The 24,433-nt window shown below is 38.9% G+C and overlaps 1 protein-coding gene across 1 annotated transcript in view; it reads right to left on the bottom strand.

The window, feature by feature from the left end:
* Positions 1–24,433, bottom strand: part of RAB3C (RAB3C, member RAS oncogene family) — a 387,810-nt gene that overhangs the window by 357,784 nt on the left and 5,593 nt on the right. Inside the window, exons 3-4 of the mRNA XM_055254519.2 lie at positions 8,341–8,506; positions 4,985–5,055 (exon numbers count right to left, since the gene is read on the bottom strand). The gene's annotated coding sequence lies outside the window, so the exon portion shown is untranslated. The remainder of the gene's footprint in view (positions 1–4,984; positions 5,056–8,340; positions 8,507–24,433) is intronic.

Consider the following 24,433-nt stretch of genomic DNA (forward strand, 5'->3'; position numbering starts at 1 on the left):
TTGAAGTCAGGTAACCTGATGCCTCCAGCTTTGTTCTTTTTGCTTAGGCTTGTCTTGGCCATTCGGGCACTTTTTTGGTTCCATATGAATTTTAAAATTGTTTCTTCTAATTCTGTGAAGAATGTCAGTGGTAGTTTAATGGAAATATCTTTGAATCTATAAATTACTTTGGGCAGAGTGATCATTTTCACAATATTAATTTTTCTATTCATAAGCATAAAATACTTTTCCATTTGTTTGTGTCCTCTGTGATTTCTTTGAGCAGTGGTTTACAGTTCTCCTTGAAGAGGTCCTTCACTTGTCTTGTTAGCTGTATTCCTAAGTAATTTATTCTTTTTTGCAGCGATTGTGAATGGGATTTCATTCATGATTTGGCTCTCTGTTTGCCTGTTGTTGGTGTATAGGAATGCTAGAAACTTTTGCACATTGATTTTGCATCCTGAGACTTTGCTGAAATTGCTCATCAGCTTAAGAAGTTTTTGGATTGAGACAATGGGATTTTCTAGATATAGGATTATGTCATCTGCAAAGATAATTTGACTTCCTCTCTTTCTATGGGAATACCTTTTATTTCTTTCTCTTGCCTGATTGCCCTGGCCAGAACTTCCAATACTATGTTGAATAGGAGTGGTGAAAGAGGGCATCCTTTTCTTGTGCTGGTTTTCAAGGGGAATGCTTCCAACTTTTGCCCATTCAGTAGGATATTGACTGTGGGTTTGTCATATATGGCTCTTATTATTTTGAAGTATGTTCCTTCAATATTTAGTTTACTGAGAGTTTTTAACATGAAGGGATGTTCAATTTTATTGAAGGCCTTTTCTGCATCTATTAAGATAATCATGTGGTTTTTGTCTTTAGTTCTGTTTATGTGATGAATCACATTTGTTGATTTGTGTATGTTGAACCAACCTTGCATCCCAGGGATAAAGCCAGCTTCGTCATGGAGGATAAGGTTTTTGATGTGCTGCTGGATTCAGTTTACCAGTATTTTATTGAGGATTTTTGCATTGATGTTCATCGTGGATATTGGCCTGAAGTTTTTTGTTGTTGTTGTATCTCTGCCAAGTTTTGGTATCAGGATGATGCTGGCCTCATTAAATGAGTTAGGGAAGAGTCCCTCCTTTTCACCTTTTTGAAATAGTTTCAGTAGTAATGGTGCCAGCTCTTCTTTGTACATCTGGTAGAATTCAGCTGTAAATCTATCTTGTCCTAGGTTTGTTTTTTTTTGTTTGTTTTTGTTTTTTTTTTTTGGTCAGTAGGCTATTTATTACCACCTCAATTTCAGAACTCATTATTGGTTTATTTAAGGACTCAATTTCTTTCTAGTTCAGTCTTGGGTGAGTGAACATGTCCAGGAATTACCCATTTCTTCTAGATTTTTTAGTTTATGTGCATAGAGGTATTTATAGTATTCTCTGATGGTTGTTTGTATTTCTGTTGGGACAGTGGTGATATCCCCCTTATCATTTCTGATCATGTCTATTTGATTCTTCTTTCTTTTCTTCTTTATTAGTCTAGCTAGCCATCTATTTTATTAATTTTTTCAAAAAACCAGCTCCTGGATTCATTGATTTTTTGAAGAGATTTTTGTGTCTCTATCTCCTTCAGTTCAACTCTGATCCTGGTTATTTCTTGTCTTCTGATAGCTTTGGGGTTTGTTTGCTCTTGGTTCTGTAGTTCTCTTAGACATGGTGTTAGGTTGTTATCTTGAGATCTTTCTAAGTTTTTGACATGGGCATTTAGTGCTATAAATCTCCCTCTTAACACCACTTTCCCTGCATCTCAGAGATTCTGGTGAATTGTCTCTTTGTTCTCATTAGTTTCAAAGAATCTTTTGATTTCTTAATTAATTTTATTGGTTGTTTAATTTCCATGTAGCTGTATGGTCTTGGGTGAATTTCTTAATCTTGAGTTCCAATTTGATTGCACTATGATCTGAGAGACTGTTATAATTTCAGTTGCTTTGCATTAGCTGAGGAGTGTTTTACTTTTAATTATGTGATCGATTTTTGAGTAAGTGCCATGTGATGCCAAGAAGAATGTATATTCTGTTGCTTTGGGGTGAAGAGTTCTGTAGATATCTATCAGTTCTGCTTGATCTAGAGCTAAGTTTAGGTCCTGAATATCTTTGTTAATTTTCTGTCTCTATGTTCTGTCTAATATTGTCAGTGGAGTGTTAAAGTCTCTCACTATTATTGTGTTGCAGTCTAAGTCTCTGTGCAGGTCTCTAAGAACTTGTTTTATGAATCTGGGTTCATATATATTTATGATAGTTAGTGCTTGTTGTTGAATTGAAACTTTTTCAATTATGTAATGCCCTTCTTTTTCTTTTTTGATATTCATTAGTTTAAAGTCTGTTTTGTCAGAAACTAGTTTTGCAACCACTGCTTTTTCTTGTTTGCCATTTGCTTGGTAAATTTTTCTCCACCTATTTATTTGGAACCTATGTGTGTCTCTGCATGTGAGATGTGTCTCTTGAACACAGCATACCAATGGGTCTTGGCTCCTTATCCAGCCTGCCATTCTGTGTCTTTTTATTGGGGCATTTAGACCATTGACATTGAAGATTAATATTGTTATGTGTGAATTTGATCCTGTCATCATGATGCTGTCTGGTTATTTTGCAGACTTGTTTATGTGGTTGCTTTATAGTGTCACTGATCTGTATACTTAAGTGTGTTTTTGTAGTGGCTGATAATGATTTGATTTCTCCTTCCTATATTTGGTGCTTCCTTCAGGAGCTCTTGCAAGTCAGGCTTGGTGATGAATTCCCTCAGCACTTGTTGTGTGAAAAGGATCTTATTTCTTCTTTGTTTTGAAGCTTAGTTTGGCTGGGCATGAAATTATTGGTTGGAAATCCTTTTCTTTAAGAATGTTGAATATTGGTCCCCAATCTCTTCTGGCTTGTATGGTTTCTGCTGAGGGGTCCACTGTTAGTCTGATGGGTTTCCCTTTGTGGGTGACCTGGCCTTTTTCTGTGGCTTCCCTTAACATTTTTTCTTTCATTTTGACCTTGAGAATCTGATGATTATGTGTCTTGGAGTTGGTCATCTCATGGAGTATCTTACTAGGGTTCTCTGGATTTCCTAAATTTGAATGTTGGTCTTTCTTGCTAGTTTGGGGAAGTTTTCCTGGATGATATCCTAAAGTACGTTTTCCAACTTGGTTCTGTTCTCCCCATCTCTTTCAGGTACCCCAATCAGACCAATATACAGATTCGGTCTTTTTTCATAATCCCACATTTCTCAGAGGTTTTGTTCATTGATTTTTATTCTTTTTTCTCTATTCTTGTCTGCCTGTCTTATTTCAGAAAGACAGTCTTTAAGCTCTGAGATTCTTTCCTCTGCTAGCTCTGTTCTGCTATTGATACTTGTGATTGCATTGTAAAGTTCTTGTGTTGTGCTTTGAGCTCCATCAGGTCAGTTATGTTCCTCTCTAAACTAGCTATTATGGTTATCAGCTCCTGTATTGTTTTATCATGATTCTTAGCTTCTTTCCCTTGGGTTACAACGTGCTTCTTTAGCTCAGCAAAATTCATTATTACCACCCTCTGAAGCCTACTTTTGTCAGTTCAGCCATCTCTGCCTCAGCCCAGTTCTGTGCCCTTGCTAGAGAGGTGTTGTGGTCATTTGTGGAGAAAAGGCACTCTGGTTGTTTGAGTTTTCAGTGTTTTTGTTTTGATATCTTCTCATCTTCGTGGGCTTATCCACTTTCAGTCTTTGATGTTGCTGACTTTTGAATGGGGTTTTTGTGGGGTCTTTGTTGTTGTTGTTGTTTTCTGTTGTTTTTTTTTTTTCTTTTAACAGTAAGGTCACTGACTGTTAGCAACCATAGGGCTGCTGTGGTTTTCTGGAGGTTCCACTTCAGACCCTAGTTGCCTTGGTTTTTCTGATACCTGGAGGTATCACCAGTGAAGCCTGAGAAACAGTAAAGATGGTAGCCACCTGTTTCCTCTGGAAGCTCCATCCCAGGGGTGTAACTGACCTGTTGTTGGCTGTAGATGTCTGGAAACTCCTGTTTGGGAGGTCTCACCCAATCGGGAGGAATGGAAGAGGGACCCTCTTACAGAAGCAGTCTGGCTGCTTTCAGTAGAGCAGCTGTGCTGCACTGGGGGGACCCTTCCTCACCCAGACCACCTGGACTCTCCAGAGCCAGCAAGTTGGAACAGTTGAGTTGACTGAACTGCAGAGATGGTGGCTGCCTCTCCCACTGGGAGCTCAGTTTCAGGAGAGATGAGAGTTCTGTCCACATAAGTCTGACTAGTAACTAAAGGCCCCACCACAGGGAGGCCCCTCCCAATGAGGAGGAATGGATTGGGGTCCTGCTTAAAGAAGCAGGCGGAGGATAATCTGGCAAAGCAGGTGTGCTGCATTGTGGGGGACTCCTCCTCATCGGGACTACCTGGACTTAATGCTGAGTCCACTGAACCACAGAAATGGTGGCCACCCTTCCCCCGGGAACTCCCTCCCATATCAGGCAGACTCAGCCTTTTGCCATTAGCTGACTGGAAGTCCAAGCCAGTGGGTCTTAACTTAAGGTGCTGTGGAAGTGGGCCCACAGAACAATGCTGCTTGGCTCCCTGGATTCAGCCACCTTCCTAGGGGAATGTGCAGATGAATCTGCCACCTTGCTGGGAATCTGAGGTCAGAGTATGTAAAACTCCTGGGTCTCTGTGTGTGCCTGAGCAGATGCTCTGCCAAAACTCCACACAGCTCTGTGTATCAGACCCAAGGCCCTGGTGGTGTGGGCTCAGGAGGGGATCTCCTCATCCATTGATTGCAAAGATCCATGGGAGAAGCGTGGTTTCCCAGGCAAGGTCACACAATCATTTACCACTACCCTTGGCTGGAGGGCTCTGTGCTGCTTCCAGGTAAACCATTGCCCTATCCTGCTTTTCTTTATTCTCCTTGGATTCAGTTGATTGCCTAGTAAGTCCCAATGCAAGAACCTGGATATTTCAGTTGAAGGTGATAAATTTACTCACCACTTTCATTCCTCTCCATGATTGCTGCAGACCACAGCTGCTTCTGATTGGCCATCTTGTAAATAAATCTCCTAAATAAATTTTAAATAATTAAAAGGTTACATCACAATGTACCATCTTCATGCTCTAGAGATTTTTTTTCACTGATTATCCACATGAGACAGAAAATGAAATATCGCAGTCCATTAAATTGTGTGACAGTTTACAAGTGCATATAATAATGTAAACTCTTTGTATTTTTATTAAAAGAGTAACAATCTGTGAGCTTCATCTTCTACTAATGTGATTTGCCACTAATGTGTGAGTTATGTTCTTTCTGGTGTTAAGAGCTGAAAGTGGGAATATGGAATGGGGCTAAAAGAAAAACTTCAGTATAAATTCTATTGTACCTTTTGAATTTTGAGCCATATAAGTATATTATTGGGGGAAGACGCCCCCAATATTTCAATGTAGGTTCTTTCTATTTTCCATAAGTGTCGGCCGGTCTGAGAAATAAAGAAAAAGAGCACAAAGAGAGGAATTTTACAGCTGGGCCACCGGGGGTGACATCACATATTGGTAGGACTGTGATGCCCACCTGACCCACAAAACCAGCAGGTTTTTTTTAAGGATTTCAAAAGGGGAAGGGGTGTAAGAACAGGGAGTAGGTCACAAAGATCACATGCTTCAAAGGGCAAAATCAGAAACTCCTAAGGGTCTATGTTCAGTGGTGCACGTATTGTCTTGATAAACATCTTAACAGAAAACAGGGTTTGAGAGCAGAGAACCAGTCTGACCAAAAATTTACCAGGCTGGAGTTTCCCAATCCTACTAAGTCTGAGGGTACTGCAGGAGACCAGGGTGTATCTCAGTCCTTATGTCAACTGCAAAGGACAGACATTCCCAGAGTGGCCGTTTATAGACCTCCCTCCAGGAATGCAATTCTTTTCCCAGAGTATTAATATCAATATTCCTTGCTAGGAAAAGAATTTAGCAATATCTTCCCTACTTGCACGTCCGTTTATAGGCTCTCTGCAAGAAGAAAAATATGGCTCTTTTTCCCTGACCCCACAGGCAGTCAGACCTTACGGTTGTTTTCCCTTGTTCCCTAAAATCGCTGTTATTCTGTTCTTTTTTAAGGTGCACTGATTTCATATTGTTCGAGCACACATATTTTACAATCTATTTGTACAGTTAACACAATTATCACAGGGTCCTGAGGTGACATACATTCTCAGCTTACGAAGGTAACAGGATTAAGAGATTAAAGTAAGACAGGTGTAAGAAATTATAAGAGTATTATTTGGGAAGTGATAAATGTCCATGAAATCTTCACAATTTATGTTCCTCTGCTGCAGCTCCAGCCGGTCCCTCTGTTTGGGGTCCCTGGCTTCCTGCAACAGTATATAACAATTAAAATTTAAAATTTAATCTCTTAAAATATCACTTTTTAGTCAATTGAAATTAGTCAATTTTAAAATGCCCGAAAGAATATTGTATAGCGTGTACCATTAGTGTGCTGTCACTTTTAAAAAAATTATGTCACACCAAGGAAATAGAAACCTAATACAAAAGCACATTTAGACAATTATAATGATTCTTGTCATGTTACATAAGTGTTAGTTATTATTATGAAGTGAATGAAGTAGTCTGGCCAATGGGGCACTGGCCTTGAAGAAAGTGACAGAATAGTCTAAACAGATATCTGGGGCAGAACATTCCAGGAAGAGGAAATAATTAGTTAAAAGGTCTGAAAGACACTATTCTTCAATGTGTGAAGTCACTTTTAGAAATGAGATTATGGTGAGTTCATTAAAAATGTTGTATCAGTTTGTTTACACACTGTTGATAAAGACATACCCCAAACTGGGAATAAAAAGAGGTTTAATTGGACTTAAATAGTTCCACATGACTGGGGAAGCCTCAGAATCATGGCAAGAGGTGAAAGGCGCTTCTTACATGGTGGTAGCAAGAGAAAAATGTGGAAGAAACAAAAGCAGAAACCCCTGATAAACCCATCAGATCTTGTGAGACTTATTCACAATCATGAGAGTAGCATGAGAAAGACCGGCCCCCATGATTCAATTACCTACCCCTGGGTCCCTCCTACAACATGTGGGAATTCTGGGAGATACAATTCAGGTTGAGATTTGGGCAGAGACACAGCCAAACCATATCAAATGTCCATTAAAAGTCAGTGTCATGCAGATTGCTACCCAAGTATCCAATAGGAAGATTTTATAACATTGCAAAGTAATGTAAAGTAAGTACTTTTGCTTTATTCTCTAAGTCCTTTCATCACTTGATTTCTCAAACTCAACTTCCAGTCAAGTGGCACCAATTGTCATTTTTAAAATGCCCAAAAGAATATTGTATAGTGTGTACCATTAGTGTGCTGTCACTTTTAAAAAAATTATGTCACACCAAGGAAATAGAAACATAATACAAAAGCACAATTTTTTTTTACTGTTTTCAGCTTAATTTTTAAAATTAATCTTTTAAATAGCAACAAATGTAATTATTTGTTTTAAAAGCAGAACTCTTTCATAAATTAAATTGAAAATTCAAACTTCTTTTTTTGGCTGCATAATCTATATTGTTCTCCAACTGAGTTTTTCAGTTGTTATTATGCTCTAATCATTAGCCATTTAATCTTCTTTTGAAACAAATGCATCTTATTTTTCTATCTCAATATGTACAATCAAGCATACTTGAACAACCTGTATAGCTGCTTATTAGGTTTAACTTTGTCACATTTTATTATCAGAGATAGTTGGGTTGGAAAAATACAACTTATTTTCTATGCAAATTTTTAATGGTGGAAGCTAAGCAGATATAATGACCTAGAAAAATGAAAAAGAGAACATAAATTTATAAAATAAGCAAACTGGTGTTTTATTTGTTTTGGTAAACAGATTGGGAATGGAGGAGACCATTATCTTTCTAAGATAATTTTTACTAGCCTTCTTTACTTGTTTTTAAAGGTTTACTCTTTAACGGCATCTCTCCTATTTATTTAAACTTTTCCTTACTTGTTTCCAGTACATACTTAGAAGGATTTCTATTTCTCACAAGTGGACATGACTATGCAGGTAGATAATGATGAAAATAAAAACCAGTGTGTGTGTGTGTCCTCCGTCTTGCTCTTTGTTGATGGATACCTGGAGGGAGGTGAGAAGGGAGGCAAGGGAAGTGGATTCTTAAGGCAGGACATGTGGCTGCTACATTGTGCCTATTATCTCTTGGCTCTACAATCATTTTTCTATGTCTTCTTCTCTACCACTGGAGATGGGAGCCTACAAACTATGTTTCTCAAACTCCTTTGACAGTTGGCTTTTTGTTAGATTAGAAGGTGGGATGAAGCAAGAAACCATTACCTCTGCTTTCTGTTGGAATTCCCTGTGGTGATGGCAGCAATAGTAGTGGCTGGTGCCTGTCACTTCTTGGGTTCCTGCTCATAAGGCTTGCTTTTATGAGCTTGTCTCAGGATCATGGTAACTGTAGACTCTGATCATGTCCACTTTGCTTGAGCTCTCCTTGCTGCTGTATAGAAGAGAATAGATTTTTTCAGTCCCTGATATTTTGAATAAACTCACCTTCTCCTTTTAGTTCCATCAATTCTCCAACACCTTAGTAACCAATTCCTTTATCAAATTCCCTCCATTTAAAATGCCTATATTCACTTTCATGTACATCTTCTACAAAAAGACTAAGAAAAAAGGTGCATTAACGTTTATTTTGCCAGCTTCCCACATCTTCTTCTTGAATCTCTTTCCCACTTTCAGTGTTCTCCAAACCTCAAAACGCCCTCTGATCTCCAGCTGCCCAGAATTTATTATCATACTCCGTATTTGCTCATGATGCCTTAATGGGAGTCCATAGTTCCCATGCTCATATTATCTTTCATATCAAAAGATGTGTATCTTAGGCTGAGGCAGGACGATCTCTTGAACCCAGGAGGCGGAGGCTGCAATGAGCAGAGATGGCACCACTGCACTCCAGTCTGGGCAACAGAGCAAGATTGCATCACAAAAAAAAAAAAAGATGTGTATCTTTTACTTAATTTTTTCAGAAAGTTCCAAGGTAATAAGTTTTGTGTTGTGCCCCAAACTCAGCTCAACATGAATTTCTTTCTGTAGACATGTTTTACTCTTCAGACAGCATTAGATTTCCTCATCTTTGCTCATGAAGCTATGAGTTTGCACTCCTACTAACAACATTATTTATTACATTGTACTAAAATTGTTGGTTTATTTATATGATATTTGCAGACATCTATGAGTTATTTGAGATTATCTTTGTGTGACTATAGCCTAGAATGGTTCTTGGCATATGCACATTTGTATGGATGTTCTACTAGAATGCTATTGGGCTCCAAGAGTTTACAGGCTTAACAGTGCAAATCAGATGATGGGTGGCAATATTAGTATATCATATAAGGTTGAGTAGACTGTAAACCCTCAAGAACAGAGATTTGCCCTTCACCTGTCTGTGTTCTTAGCTTAATACCATGCTGAGGAATTGAAAGGGTGAATGCTGTGAATTAGGAAGACATAATGACTAAAGTCAGGGATTTAAAAAAAAATCCCTGGCAAGAATTTCAAAGCAGTATGAGGACATTTGGCTAAATCCCTTAATAGTATATTTTTACTTCAAATTATCTAATCTTGTATAGGATTCTCCCCTTGAACTAAGACCAGACTCCCAGAAACCCTGCACTAAGCTACCATTTGTCTTAGAAAAAAAAGAAGTTAGGGCAGAATATGACAAGTGGTAGGGGGACCAGCAGCTGTTGGGTTTTGGAAATGGAGGAGCAGAGATTTTAAAATTGTGCTCTTTATCTTCAGGTGATTGTAGAGAAGGCTCCAAAAGCCAGGGTGCCTGATCTGGACAAGAGGAAGTACCTAGTGCCCTCTGACCTTACCATTGGCCAGTTCTACTTCTTAATCCGGAAGAGAATCCACCTGAGACCTGAAGACGCCTTATTCTTCTTTGTCAACAACACCATCCCTCCCACCAGTGCTACCATGGGCCAACTGTATGAGGACAATCATGAGGAAGACTATTTTCTGTATGTGGCCTACAGTGATGAGAGTGTCTATGGGAAATGAGTGGTTGGAAGCCCAGCAGATGGGAGCACCTGGACTTGGGGGTAGGGGAGGGGTGTGTGTGCGACTTGGGGAAAGAGGGTGGCTCCCATTGCAAGGAGACAGAAGGTGAAGACATCTAGAAACATTACACTGTACACACTGTCATCACATTTTCACATGCTCAATTGATACTTTTTGCTGCTTCCTCAGCCCAGGGAGAAAGCATGTCAGGACAGAGCTGTTGGATTGGCTTTGATAGAGGAATGGGGATGATGTAATTTTACAGCATTCCTGAAATTTAACTTTTGTGCAGTTTCATAGAAGGGTCAGGAGGTGGACAAGTTGGGGCCAGAGATGATGGCAGTCCAGCAGCAACTCCCTGTGCTCCGTTCTCTTTGGGCAGAGATTCTATTTTTGACATTTGCACAAGACAGGTAGGGAAAGGGGACCTGTGGTAGTGGACCATGCCTGGGGACCAAAAGAGACCCACTGTAATTGATGCATTGTGGCCCCTGATCTTCCCTGTCTCACACTTCTTTTCTCCCATCCCGGTTGCAATCTCACTCAAACATCACAGTACCACCCCAGGGGTGGCAGCAGACAACAACCCAGAAATTTAGACAGGGATCTCTTACCTTTGGAAAGTAGGGGTTAGGCATGAAGGTGGTTATGATTAAGAAGATTGTTTTGTTATTAAATAGCATTAAACTGGAATTGACAAGAGTGTTGAGCATCTCTGTCTAACCTGCTCTTTCTCTTTGGTGCCCCTTATCTCACTCCTTCCTTGGAATTTAGTAAGTCTCAGGCATTTCCAATTGTAGACTAAAACCACTCTTAGCATCTCCTCTAGTATTTTCCATGTATCAGGATAGAGATGTCTTATGTAGGGAGGGGGCAAGTATGAAGTAAGGTAATTATATACTACTCGCATTCAGGATTCTTGCTCCCATGCTGCTGTCCCTTCAGGTTTACATGCACAGGAATGCTATATGATGGCCAGCTGCTTCCCTCCTTGGTTATCATCCACTGCAGCTGCTAGTTAGAAAGGTTTGGAAGGATGACGTAGTAAATCATGGGGATTTTATTGATTTATTTTCACTTTTGGGGTTTTGTGGGGTGGGAGTGGGGAGCAGGAATTGCACTCAGACATGACATTTCGATTCATCTCTGCTAATGAAAAGGGTCCTTCCTCTTGGGGGAAATCTGTGTATCAGTTCTGTCAGCTGCAAGTTCTTGTATAATGAAGTCAATGCCATCAGGCCAAGGAAATAAAATAATTGTTACCTTAAAAAAAAAGCAGTTAATTATTTCTCAAATGGTTGATACTGCTTGTCCAAATCCTTGTAACTTACCTGAAACATTAACTCTTCAAAGTAATAGGTTGTGAATAATACTCAAAAAGCACATCATATGAGGATATGTATATTTGAATAAGGAAATACTGGAGACTCCTGGCAGTGGAGAAAAACTCTGTAATGGCGTGGGTGTCAGACTCTGTGATAGGCAGTAGGGATGAGTAAGTGGGACTTTTGACACCCTAAATTACCTAGACTCAGCCAACAACCTCTTCTGCCAATCTTATTCATAGGCAAGCACACACACTCACAGTAGCAAGTCAGCAAGGGGGAAAATAGATTATTACCAGTTTTGATAATTGAAAAAAGTCTCATGCCATCATGTTGTGACCCAAATAAAGGCAGATACATTTTTTCAAATTGCTATTTCAATAGCTTTTGGGATACAAGTGTTTTATGTTATATAGATGAATTACATAGTGGCGAATTCTGAGATTTTAGTGGACTTGTCACCAGAGTAGTGTACTTAGTACTTAATGTATAGTTTTTTTAATCCCTATCCTCCCCCCACTCTCCTGCTTCTAAGTCTCTAAAATCCACTACACCGCTCTGTATGCCTCTGTGTACTCATAGCTTAGCTCCCACTTATAAGTGAGAACATATAGTTTTTGTTTTTTTACTCCTGTGTTACTTCACTTAGAATAATGGCCTCCAGCTCCATTCAAGTTGCTGCAAAAGACATCATTTTATTCCTTATTGTGGCTGAGTAGCATTCCATGGTGTATAGGTACCACATTTTCTTTATCCACTCAGTAGTCTATGGGCACTTAGGTTGGTTCCACATCTTTGCAATTGTGAATTATGCTACTATAAACATACACATGCGAGTGTCTTTTCCATAAAATGACTTATTTTCCTCTGGGTAGGTACTTAGTGGTGGGATTGCTGGATCAAATGGTAGATCTACTTTTAGTTTTTTAAGGAATCTCCATACTGTTTTCCATAGAGTTTATACTAATTTACATTCCCACCAGCAGTGTATAAGTGTTCCCCTTTATTCACATCCATGCCAACATCTCTTGTTTTTTGACTTTTTCATAATAGCCATTCTTGCAGGAGTATGATGGTATCTCATTGTGGTTTTAATTTGCACTTCCCTGATGATTAGTGATGTTGCACATTTTTAAATGTTTGTTGACAGTTTGTATGTCTTCTTTTGAGAAGTGTCTCTTCATGTCCTTTGTCCACTTTTTGAGGGGATTATTTGTTTTCTTTCTTGCTGATTTGTTTGAATTCCTTGTAGATTCTGTATAGTAGTCCTGTATCAGATGCATAGTTTGCAAATATTTTATCCCATTCTGTGGGTTGGCAGATACAATTTTTAAGGTTATTTTCTCTTTACTTATTATTTCTACATCCATCAAGAGAAATTCTCAAGGCACTCAGTAATGCTCCAAGAAGAGAAGCTTACATAATGTAACAGCCAAGGAGAGGCAGCAAGGCACACAAAAAGATGATGATTTTTGAGTAGAAATATAGACCTAACTGTGAATATTTTTGATATAGTTTGTGTTGGAATTCATAAAATAATATGTGACAATTTTCAGAAAATGAGGGTTCATTGTTGTAACAGAATCAGGCCAAACATTTGAGTCAATGACCTAACAGTAGAATCAACAGAAACCTCAGAAACAACAAAGAATACGGTTTTGAGTTCAAATGCATATGATTTTCCTTTGACACATATTGAAACTAGGGATTTAGCTGATCTCTACTGTGCATTGGAACTCAACTGAGGCCCTCAGTGCTATTGGAATAGCACCTGTCTCATCAATCTCCAACCCAGCACCCCTTAACTTTGCCCTGGCATCAGCATCCTTGATGTTTTTCCTGGAAAGGAATTTGGACAAGACCTGCTTTGAAGGGACTGTTAACATGAGTAGTTTTTTTGAATTTTTTAAAAATGAAAATAGTAAAAGTAGTTCTTTCTGTTTTTAATGTGAAAATGTATAAAGTCAATGTAATCATGTTGATGAGAAGCTCTGGTTGTGGGTTAAAATTACATAATTATAAAAAATGTTTGAAATATATTACATATTAAAGTTCAATTTGTAAGAAAACATTGTAAATGATCCATTTTCAAGACATGATAAATCTAAGCACTGGCAGCCAGCCTGCAAATGTAACAAACCACATGGCTCCTGCCCTTAGAAGGTCACAATAAATGAACAGAATGTAGAGGAGGGGTCAGCCCACAAAAGGGAAGAAAGTTTCATTATTGGGAAGTCGAAATTGAAGCAGGGAAGGGGGATAATGAAACTTAGGCGACAGCTGGGAAGACTGTAACCCCATAGTACTCGACCAGTGAGGAACTGTGGGAGGGACTTGTGTGCTAGGAGATAAATTACCTGTTGTAATTGCCAAGGTGTGCGTATCTTCCAGACACCTGATCTTGCAAGGACGTTATTAAAAGTCTCACCTTCACTGTTCTTCATACCTCTAAGTCCATTCTTTGGGTTTGGACAGGTGGGCATATTTCTCACAATTTTATTAAGCAAAATGTTTGAAAGCAAAAAATCTTTGAAGAATAAAATCTTAAAAGGTAGTCGTTAGTGGTGAAAAGTCCAACAGTAGGTAGGTAATGTAACTGCGTCAAGTAATACAGGAAATTAATGTTTCACATGCATCTCAGTTATGAATAACGTTAATGTTTAAGGCATTTTCGTATGTTATCTCATTCAATTTTTACAGTAACCTGGCAAGGTTCTTATTATTACCATTTCTTAGATGTGGATTTCCAGGTTCAGAGAGGATAAATAACTTTTGCAAGGCCACATAGCTAGTATCTGTCAGGAGTGTGATTCAAATATAGGTCTGCTATATGTTATTCATTTATTTTTTGCACTCTGTTAACACTGCCTCAGCATATCTAAGTTCACACCAGATCAGACCTTTAAAGAAAACTAGTCTCTATGAAATTTTCTCAACCAATATTTTTGATTCTTTCAAATTATTATTAGTAGCAGTTTATAAACCCTTCAAAGCAATTTGAGATTTTGCCCTGTCTTTTAAATAAACAAACCAACACAGGTGATAAAGTTCTATAACAATGGGCTTCTCCCGTAGCAAGCAGTCACTAATTTTTGTTTTCTTTCTAGGTAAATTCTGTTTATATAACTAATACATTAATAATCCAGTTTAAATAGCCTGCCCTGACTGCTTGAATAAGTCAAGTTTAAATTCTTCAATTAAAAGCTTTCAAACCACCAGGTTTATTTTCTTCACAGCATTAACTTCTGCTTCTAATTATGCATTTATCTGTGTGATTTTTTAAATATATATTTTATCTAGGCTGTTGGCATGAGGTGTTCTTATTTACCTTTGAGCCCTCAGTCCCTGTCACAATGTCTGACAGCAAATAGGTCCTCAATGAATATTTGTTTGGTGAGTGTATGGCTAGATACATGGAAAAAAATGGATATTTAGATTAAAAAAAGAAATCAGAAAATGAATAGGTTATTTGTACCGCTGTTTTGCAGAACCCATCATAAATGAGCTGGGATTTAATCTGGACCTTGAAGAGGAAGCAAGAGTAAGACCTCAATACACATGTTGAAAATATACAATCTTTATTGTGGTTTTCATTTTTTTCCACTAAGTGCAACCAAGAAAATGCATTCTAAATTAAGCCTCAAAGCTTTCTTTTTAAACATATGTGGAAGAAGGTATTGCTATATTAAGCAATGCAGCTAATTAAAAGAGGAAATGAAAATCATTCTTAAATGAACCTCTCACTTCCCCTCTGGTTTCCTTTAACACTGTGTATCTTTGAACTATAAAATGTTCTATTACAAATGACTTTTACTAGAAAGTTAAATTAAGACTGTATTTACCCTTTCTGTGTTTGCTTTCTTTCTTTTCTTTGTTCTTTTTTTTTTCTTTTTTTAGAGAGAGACGCGGAGCCTCATTCTATCATCCAAGCTGGAGTGCAGTGGCATGATCACTGCTCACAGCAGCCTTAAACTCCTGGGCTCAAGCATTCCCCCCATCTCAGCCTCCCAAGTAGCTAGGACTACTGGCATGCTTCATCATGCTTGGCTAAGTTTTTTATTTTTTGTAGAGATATGCTCTCTCTATGTTGCCCAAATTGGTCTAGAACTCCTGGCCTCAAGTGACCCTCCTGCCTTGGCCTCTCAAAGTACTGGGATTACAGGCATGAGCCATGGTGCCCCGCTAATTTGTTTGTTTTTGTAGAGAGAGAGTCTCTCTCTGTTGCCCAGTCTGGTCTCAGACTCCTGGCCTCAAACAATCCTCCCTCGTCTGCCTCCCAAAGCACTGAGATTACAGGTGTGAGGCACCTTGCCCAACCCATATTTACTCTCTCTACAGACGTGCATGGTGCATTAGGAATGGAGGAAACAATTAAGTACATTTTGGTTAGAGCTGAGGTACATATTTGCTTGATTATTGTTTGGCTTGCATAATGTCTGAAAAGATAATACAACTAGGGCAGCTGTTTCACTTGCTCAACATGCAAGACTCTTTGCAACACTGCCTTTCAGCAGGCCTCTTTCATGACTATATGTCCCCTGCCTAGCCCTTGTAGATGTCTGAGTTTTTAATTTTTGACAGAATGTTCTCTTTTGATTACAATCAAAGAGATTATATGACTCCATCAAAGCCTTCTTTATTTGTACATCTCTTCATTTGTCCTTTTCTAAATTTTCACCCTCCCATTCACTTTTCTTATCATCCTTCAAACTTTTGCTCTAAGCTTTAATTGGCTGTTCTAGTAAATTAAACAGAAATTATTGCTTTGCTATAGCATTTTCATCATTTCATTTTAAAAGGAGACTCACCTGGGCATCTCACAATATTCGCCTTGATTTTTGTCTGGAACAAAGAGACTGAAGATAGCTTTCAGACCCTCTTCATGCCAGCTTGGAGAAGATATTTACTTTGTCACTAATTGTTCATTCAAATATGCTCTTCAGTGTTCTTATTGCAATGCAGTTGTTATAAATATATTTGCATCCCTCTCTCTTCCTCTCACCAGGAATGTTCCTCTTCTGTTGGTTATGTTTTTCTCTTATCAGATAATTGAGTTTAAAGTGTATATAGTCTAGACAAATACTGCCAGATGAGACAAGATGACAAAGGAGTACATTTTAAGAAATAATGACCAGAAGAGGACACATTGTACACCACTCCACTCCTGATTGATTGCCTTCATTACATAGCTCCAGCAACACGAAAGCCACATGCACTAAGAAATCTGTATACTCTGCTCTCTTACGACTATCTTTACTTAACATTTGGAAAAATCAGCATCATTTCTAGGTGCAGGGAAGAAAACGTCCAGCTAAAATAGAGTAGATAAAAAACAAAGGTCCTAAGAAATGGGATTCAAAGGGATGCTATGAGGAAGACTTGAGTTTAAAAACAACAAACAAACAAAACAAAACAAATACATTTTGTATTTTTACAGTCAACAGAATAGCAGCAAGATGTACTGAAAATTACCTTGGAGCCAGGAGCCCTGAATTCTTCTTCTTTTTAGGTAATTACTCATTAGTGGGATTGCTGGGTCAAATGGTAGTTCTATATTTAGTTCCATACTGTTTCCCATAGAGATTGAATTAATTTACATTCCCACCAATAGTGTATCGGCATTCCTTTTTCCAGGAGCCCTGAATTCTGATCTGGGTTAGTCATTGATTCAGTGTGTGAACTTAGGAAAGTCACATAAACTTTCTGGCACTCAGTGTTATCATTTTCAAAATAAGAAAGTCAGTCTAGATGATTTCCAAGTTATTTTCTAGATTCAAAATTCCATGATGCGAAGACAAAAGATATTATCATCTACTAATAATACTATAAAAAAAAAACTCGAGTAAGTCAATCCCATCAGAATGCCTGGGTTGAAATATTGCCTCTATTTCTTATTCACTCCAAGATCTTTGGTCCAATTTTAACTTCTTTCAGTTCAAATCATCTCACCTGTAAAATGGGAGTATTAACAGTATCTGCGAGATGGAATTGTTGGTGAATTAAGACAGATACTTCACATAAAGCCTAAATACGGTGCTGGTGCACAGAAGGCACTCCAATGCTAGACATTTAATGTGAACTATGGTCTTCTTGGAAGTACCTAGGAAGAAAAACACCAAACATAAATTTGTATTTTTTTAAATGAGTTTCATATCTCCTAATATGACATTTTAAAACTCATTTGTTGACAGATCAAACCTACCTCATTTTATCCCTCTTCTATGTCAGTCCAGTTTAGTCTAGGGTGGAGCTGGGGAAGTGAGCCTGAGGCAACAGCTAAACTCTGCCCCTTACTGAGTCTCGCTCTTACGCTTTTGACAGCCTCTTGGCTGCTGGGGAGTTCACCTTAGACCCAGGTAGCCATTGTCTCCGTCACTAACAAGAATTTAGAATACATGTGACAATGGATGATCCAACATCCATAATTTGCAGAGTCTTAACTATTCTCTAAAGCCAATCTGTCCTTTCAAAGGGAAAGCACTCCAGGACCACTGAGCTTTGGTTTCCATGGCAACAATGTGGGTCAATAGCTGCAGTTACACCTTCACCAGCCTTGATTGCATTTGGCAATTTACCATCTTCTGTGCTTCCTTTTGTTTGAGCCTCTCTCATTTGCTTAATTCCCTTCTCTATTGGGAGAATCTTAAAATGCAAAACTACAGGAGCTGAATTTAAACTAGAAGCTGCAGGGGCTTAAAGAAACACACCTCTGGAGAGCACTATTTATCTTATAACTCATTGACGTGTGCTTCTTGATATCAAGTCTTATGTCCTCAACTTCAAAATCTTGCTTCCCATATTCTATTGCAGCTTGGAAATTCTTTGTTTGCAATGCCTTGTGGGTTTTTTTGGAAAAATCAGCAGCATTTCTGCCTTCTCAGACCATATTCTGATATCATGAATGTCACAATTACTAGGATAAAGTCCAAATTCCTTAACCTCTTATTTAAAGCCCTGAATCATCTGAGCTTTTCTCACAGCTTACTGCCTTCCTCTTACCCTTCTTTTACACATGATGCTCAAGTGTTTACTTTCTTTCAGATTCTTGAACACGCCCTATGCTCTGGACCCTTGCATGTTTTCCTCCCTTATTGGAGGACCATTCCCTCAGCCTCTACCTGGCTATCTCCTGTTTGTCCTTCAGATATCAGTTTAGGTGTCACTTTCCATGGGAAAGCTTTCCTACACCCTGGCTTTGGTCTTTCGTTACACCATGTGCTTCCTTATTGTACCATTATTGTACTTCAGTAACCCCTGTAAATAGCATACCTCTTTTGTAGTTTGTGAGCATTCTGAGTATTGGGGCAGCGTCCATTTCTCCACCCTTCACCCAACAACCCCACTCCTGAATCCCCAGTGCCCTCCTAGGCCTTGCTACGTCATAGGCATTTGATAAACATTTGTTACATGACTGAAAGCACTTTTCCCTGCTAGATCATCTAAGCCATTTGCTGGAAGTCTCCTAGTCTTGATATTCTGCAACCTCCTTTCCATCCCATTATGGGTGTCCACTAGAATGTGCTTTTGATTCAAGATGTATTTGCAGTCTTCCTATTTTTTACTGATATCTTAGATATTCACTGATACTCAAATGAAAAAATTCCAAAATTCTTGATTGTTTTCTTTTTCATGACATATTCCATTGAACATCAATTTTTAGGTTCTGTTTAATACAACAATCCTAAGAAGATTTAAAAACAAGCAGTAAATGAAAGTGTTGAGTTCAATAAAATAAATGGCATTACTAAGCCATGCACCTGCAGTTGTCAAACAAGTCCTCTAGCCTGCTGCCTAGCAGGCCCTGGACCCCTTCTTGCTACTACATACACAGTGGTGCATTTTAGAGCCCCTCACTCAGAAGCCAGGGAATAGGAAAGACACACTGTTTTCCAAATGTGACACTACCTGGCTTCAGGGACTGGGAATCGCAGTCACACACTGTTTGTTTGAGTCAGGTATTGATGTTGAAGATGCCGCTACTCAGGACAGCAGTCCCCTCTCGCCTGTGGTTTCACGTTCCTAGGTTTCAGTTTTCAGTGGTCAACAATGATCCATATGTATTAAGTGGAAATTTTCAAATAAACAATTTAATAAGTTCTCAATTGTGTGCTGTGCTAAGTTATGTGATGAAATCTTGCCTCATCTCACTTTGTCCTGCCTGGGATGTGAATCATTCCTGCGTCGAGCATCTCCATGCCATAGATGCTCCCTGTCTCTTTGTCAGTGAGTGACAGGCTTGGTTACCAGATCGACTGTCACAGTTTCACAGTGTTGGTGTTCAATTCACCCTTATTTTACTTTAAAATCACCTAATGCGCAAGAAGAGTGATGCTGGCAATTCGGATATGGCAAAGAGAAGCTGTAAAGTGCTTTTTTTCAGTGAAAGGTAAAAGTTCTTGACTTAAGGAAGAAAAAACTTGTATCCTGAGTTAGCTAAAGTCGATGGTAAAAATGAATTTCTATCTGTGAAGTTTTGAACAGGGTATTGTCATAATTGTTCCATTTTATTATTGTTGTTAATTTATTACTATGCCTAGTTTATAAATTAAACTTTATCATAGATACAAACATATAAAAAAATAGTGTATATACACATCCACTGGAGGTGCAGTAACATTTTCCCCATTAATAAGGGAGACTACCATACTTGGTATACTGATACCACGATATTTTGAGGTTGATGTTTATGACACTTGAACATTTTGAATGGTTAAATTTTTTAAATTGTTATTAAGTAAGCTATGCAATGGATATCCTCTCTTTATCTCTGAGTCTATTCCATCACAGTTCCATCTCTATTTCTGAGTGACACTCCAATCTTGACCCGAATCCATTAGTTTGGCCCATGTTGGTTTTCAGATGTCTGCAGGATATCAGGTAAAAATAAGTAGTAGATGCTGAGCTATATGGTTAAATGCTTCAAAAAAATATTGGAGCAGAAGAGTTCAAGTACAAATGTCTTGATCACTGAGGGAAAGAGGAATAGGAAAAGGAGCTGGGAACCAAGGAAAGATCATGAAGAACCACTCCACTGAAGGTTGTACAAGAGAAAAGGAAGCTTCAAAGGATGCTAAGTGGGGAAAAAGAGGGAGCAAGAGTACAATGCCAGAAAGTGATCATGTAAGGTAAGCACTAAAAAGTAAATATTAGACTTGTCACTCTCTGAATTTAAAGAAAAAGTTATTATGGCTTAGAATAGCAGTTTAACATGTATCTGCTTGGAATGCTATAACAAAAGACCATGGATTGGGTGCCTAAAACCATAGACATTTATTTATTACAGTTCTGGGGTCTGAGAAGTTCAAGGTCAAGGTGCTGGCTGATTTGTTTCTTGGTAAGAACCCACTTCCTGGCTTGCAGATGACCGTTTTCTTGTTGTGTCCTCACATGGTGCGGGGAGGTGGGGGCAGGGGGTGGTGGAACAAAGGGAGGAAGAGAGAGAGAGAAAGAGACAGAACTCTGTTCTCTTATAAGAGTACTAATTCCATCATGAGGGCTGCACACTGATGACCTCATCTAAACCTAATTATTAATTCCTCTCAAAGCCCCACCTCCAAATACCATCACGTTGGGAAGTAAGGCTTCAACGTGTGAATTTCAGAGAACACAAACGTCCAGCCCGTAACAGTGTGGATACAGCCATCACCTCCCCTTTTTGATTTCCTTCTTTGAGCTCTCCTCCTTGGAGCCCAATATCTTAATCTCCCCACAGGCCCTGGTCAAAGCAGTAACAGAGAGGTTGTAAAGCAAGGCTTTCAGTGGGCTTGTCAGGGGTCCAATTGTTGTGGAGATCAATAATAGGGTGAGAAGTGAAGTATAAGGCAAATTGCAGTAAAATGTTTCATGTTGGAGGCTGAAAGCAAGGTCAAGACATCAGGTGCTCATTGTTGCTGGATGCTGGCCAGTCTTGGACTGGCTGTAAGTCATGGAATGTGAACACACCTAAGTGTGTCTGTAACAAAGTCATACTCAGTATATTCGATGCTACTGTCTCTTTTCCCCCACCCCCAACATCCTTCCTTTTACATTGTTTGCATGTGGTTCCTTTTTTAAATGGTATAACCCAAACATGAACTGCTGCTTTCAACTGATGCAGACAGACTTTATCATCTTTATTTCTTGTGAACAAACTTTACTTTTGAGATTTTGAGAAGGCAAAGAAATGCTGTAATAAAGAATGCAGATAAGAGATAGGAATTTGAAGGCGAGAGAAAGATAGAGTTAGAAAGAATGGGAAGAAAGAGGAGGAGGAAGCATATTGATGAAGGAGGAGAAATGAGAGAGGGAGGGAGAGAAGACGAGAAGACAGGATAGGAGAGGGGGTGAATAATGGAGGGTATGTATAGTAAAAAGAGAAACTTGAATGATGTATTTCTTTATTCCCCTCAGCAACTGATAAAGAACTTACAATTAATTTAAATAGGAAGTCAAGGTAAGAATTAGGTAAAGAACCATTGACTAAATACTTCTTTTACTATCTTTTCTGGTCAAAGAGAGTAAACAAAGGTCAAATATTCACTACACCTCTTGTTAAATAAAATTTATGCGAGTCCATTGATTAGATTAGCGAGCTTCTGCACTAGATTCCAACAGACCAAATCTAAATGGAGTCACTCAGGCCAAAGCTCCATCCCACCGAACTGAAACTTGTTTATCTGACTTTCTGAGACATCAGGAGAGAGGTAATAGCCAAATCCCCAAACAGACCCTTTTTAGCCTGCATGATAAGGAAGTCCCCTGTGCTTCAGTAATCGCAAGAAAAGTAACCTAAAGTAACCTGATGTTAACCAATCCTCTTTTTGTATTATACTGTTTTATCATCCTTGCTTAAGTTGCCTTATAAAAACGGACTCTTCTGCCAAGCCCAATGGAGTACCTGTTTAAACCTTTAAATGGGATGCTGCCAGATTTATGAATTGCTAGTAAAACTAGCTCAATCTTTAAACTTAATCTATTGAAATTTGATCTTTTGGCACTTTGGATAATCAATTATAATGGACAAATGTCAATATATCACATATTTTACAACATAAACCACTATTCTTAGAGATCATAGGAGTTTACTTCTTTTACATTTAAGCTTTTACATTTACATTAGACTGGAGTGGCTGTAGTGCAGATAAACACATTGACAATGCTGCCCATTCTTCAAGGAAATGGCGCAGGACTTACTGATGAACTCAGTGTGTGTGTTTGGTAGGGAAGGGGTAAGACTGGGAGTGTGGGAAAGACAAGAGTATACAGGGATAATTGCAAAGTGCTTTACAGAGATGAGGAAGACTTAGAGAAGGAACAGTTTTGGAGGCTGTGTTAAGAATGAGTTGAGCTGTCAATGATAGAAAACTACACTCTGTGGGCTTGGACACTGATAGTCCATTCATTTCACCTAACAAGGAACCTGCAGTTAGGCTTTTGATGGCTAATATCAGCTCAATGATGCCATATAGAGATCTCCTCACTGGCCACTCTTTCTCGACCACCTTTACCAGAGTCTCCTCATTAATTTATCCTCAAAATATTACAATTTCTGGAAAATTTCTAGATTCCTCCCTTTCCTCCTTTCTTGATTCCCGACTCTGTGCTCCCCCTGGTGTCTTCCCAGGAAATGGCATCCATCCTTATTCCTGTAAATACCACCTAAATGCTCATGACTATCAAATTTACATCTCCAGCCAGGACCTCTCCTCCAAAATCCAAATGTGCACATACAACGGCAAACTGGATATTTCTACTTGGGTCTCAGGACATATTTCAGGAAATGTCAAAATAAATATGTTCAAAACTGAGTTTTGCCCTTGTCACAAGAATTAGAGGTTGACTGAGTCACATTCTATTTTCAACTCCACTTTTCTTTTTCTGCCCACTCTATGAGGTTACCGAAGGTAAAAATTCAATTGTCCATGCACTCCTACACCAGATGGTGTCTGTGTGACACAACTGTGAGCAATGAGATAAGTAGATACCTCCTGGTGCTGCTCTTTCCCCTCATTTCTTCTTCATGGCTGAAGAATGAATAGAAGGCTTAAAGATTCTGCAGCTATATGGTGGCCATGAGGCAATAGAGATGAAGATAAAAGTTGAAACACTAAGGGTGGCAGAGAGGAAATAGAGAAAGAGCCTGGGTCTTTCTATATGATATCATTGAGCTGATGTTAGCCATCAAATGCACAACTGTAGCCTCCTTGTTAGGTGAAATAAATGGAACTATCAGCGTCCAAGCCCCTAGAGTGTGGTTTTCTGTCATTAGCAGCCCAACTCATTCCTAACTGATGTGGCATCCAAGCCTGTTTCTTTAAGTCTTCCTCATCTCCGTAAAGTACTTTGCAATTATCCCTGTAGACTCTTCTCTTTCCCACACTCCCAGTCTTACCCCTCCCCTATCAAGCACACACACTGAGTCCATCAGTAAGTCCTGTGCCATTTCCTTGAAGGACAGGCAGCACTGTCAATGTCTTTACTGCACTGCAGCCACTCTAGTCTAACTTAAATGTAGAAGCTTCTTAGCTGTCCTACCCACTTCCATTTTGGCCTCTTTCCGGTCACTTCTCAACCCAGTAAATCTTTTAAAAAATGCTAGTGTCATCATCACGTCTCTGCTTAAAACCCTTTACTGATTCCCGTTGCACCTATAATAGAGTCAAAGCCACATAGTAAGACTTATGAGAAGCTCATGATCTCCTATTCCCTCCTTCACCAACCCAGCAGGTGTCACTCCAACTCTTCCTCAGGAAACTCCAACCACAATGGCTTCCTAGAGCACCATGAATTCTCTTAGGCCCCAGATTCCTTTCACGGGTGGGTCCCATTCTTACCCTCTGCCCATCACATTTATTATAGCTTCCTTCTGCCTTCAAGTCTCAGCTTAAATGGTCTCCAGTGAGGCCTCCTTTGACCACCCTATTAAAATTAAAACAGTCTTTCCTACCCAACCCCGTTGCTTTCAAAAACAGAAAGAATTTTTTATAAAACACCTACCACCATTTTGATATGTATCATTCGGGGTCCACTTAGGGAAATAGAAGCCATATCAATTT

Source organism: Symphalangus syndactylus, chromosome 18, assembly GCF_028878055.3.
Source record: "Symphalangus syndactylus isolate Jambi chromosome 18, NHGRI_mSymSyn1-v2.1_pri, whole genome shotgun sequence".
NCBI lineage: Eukaryota > Metazoa > Chordata > Mammalia > Primates > Hylobatidae > Symphalangus > Symphalangus syndactylus.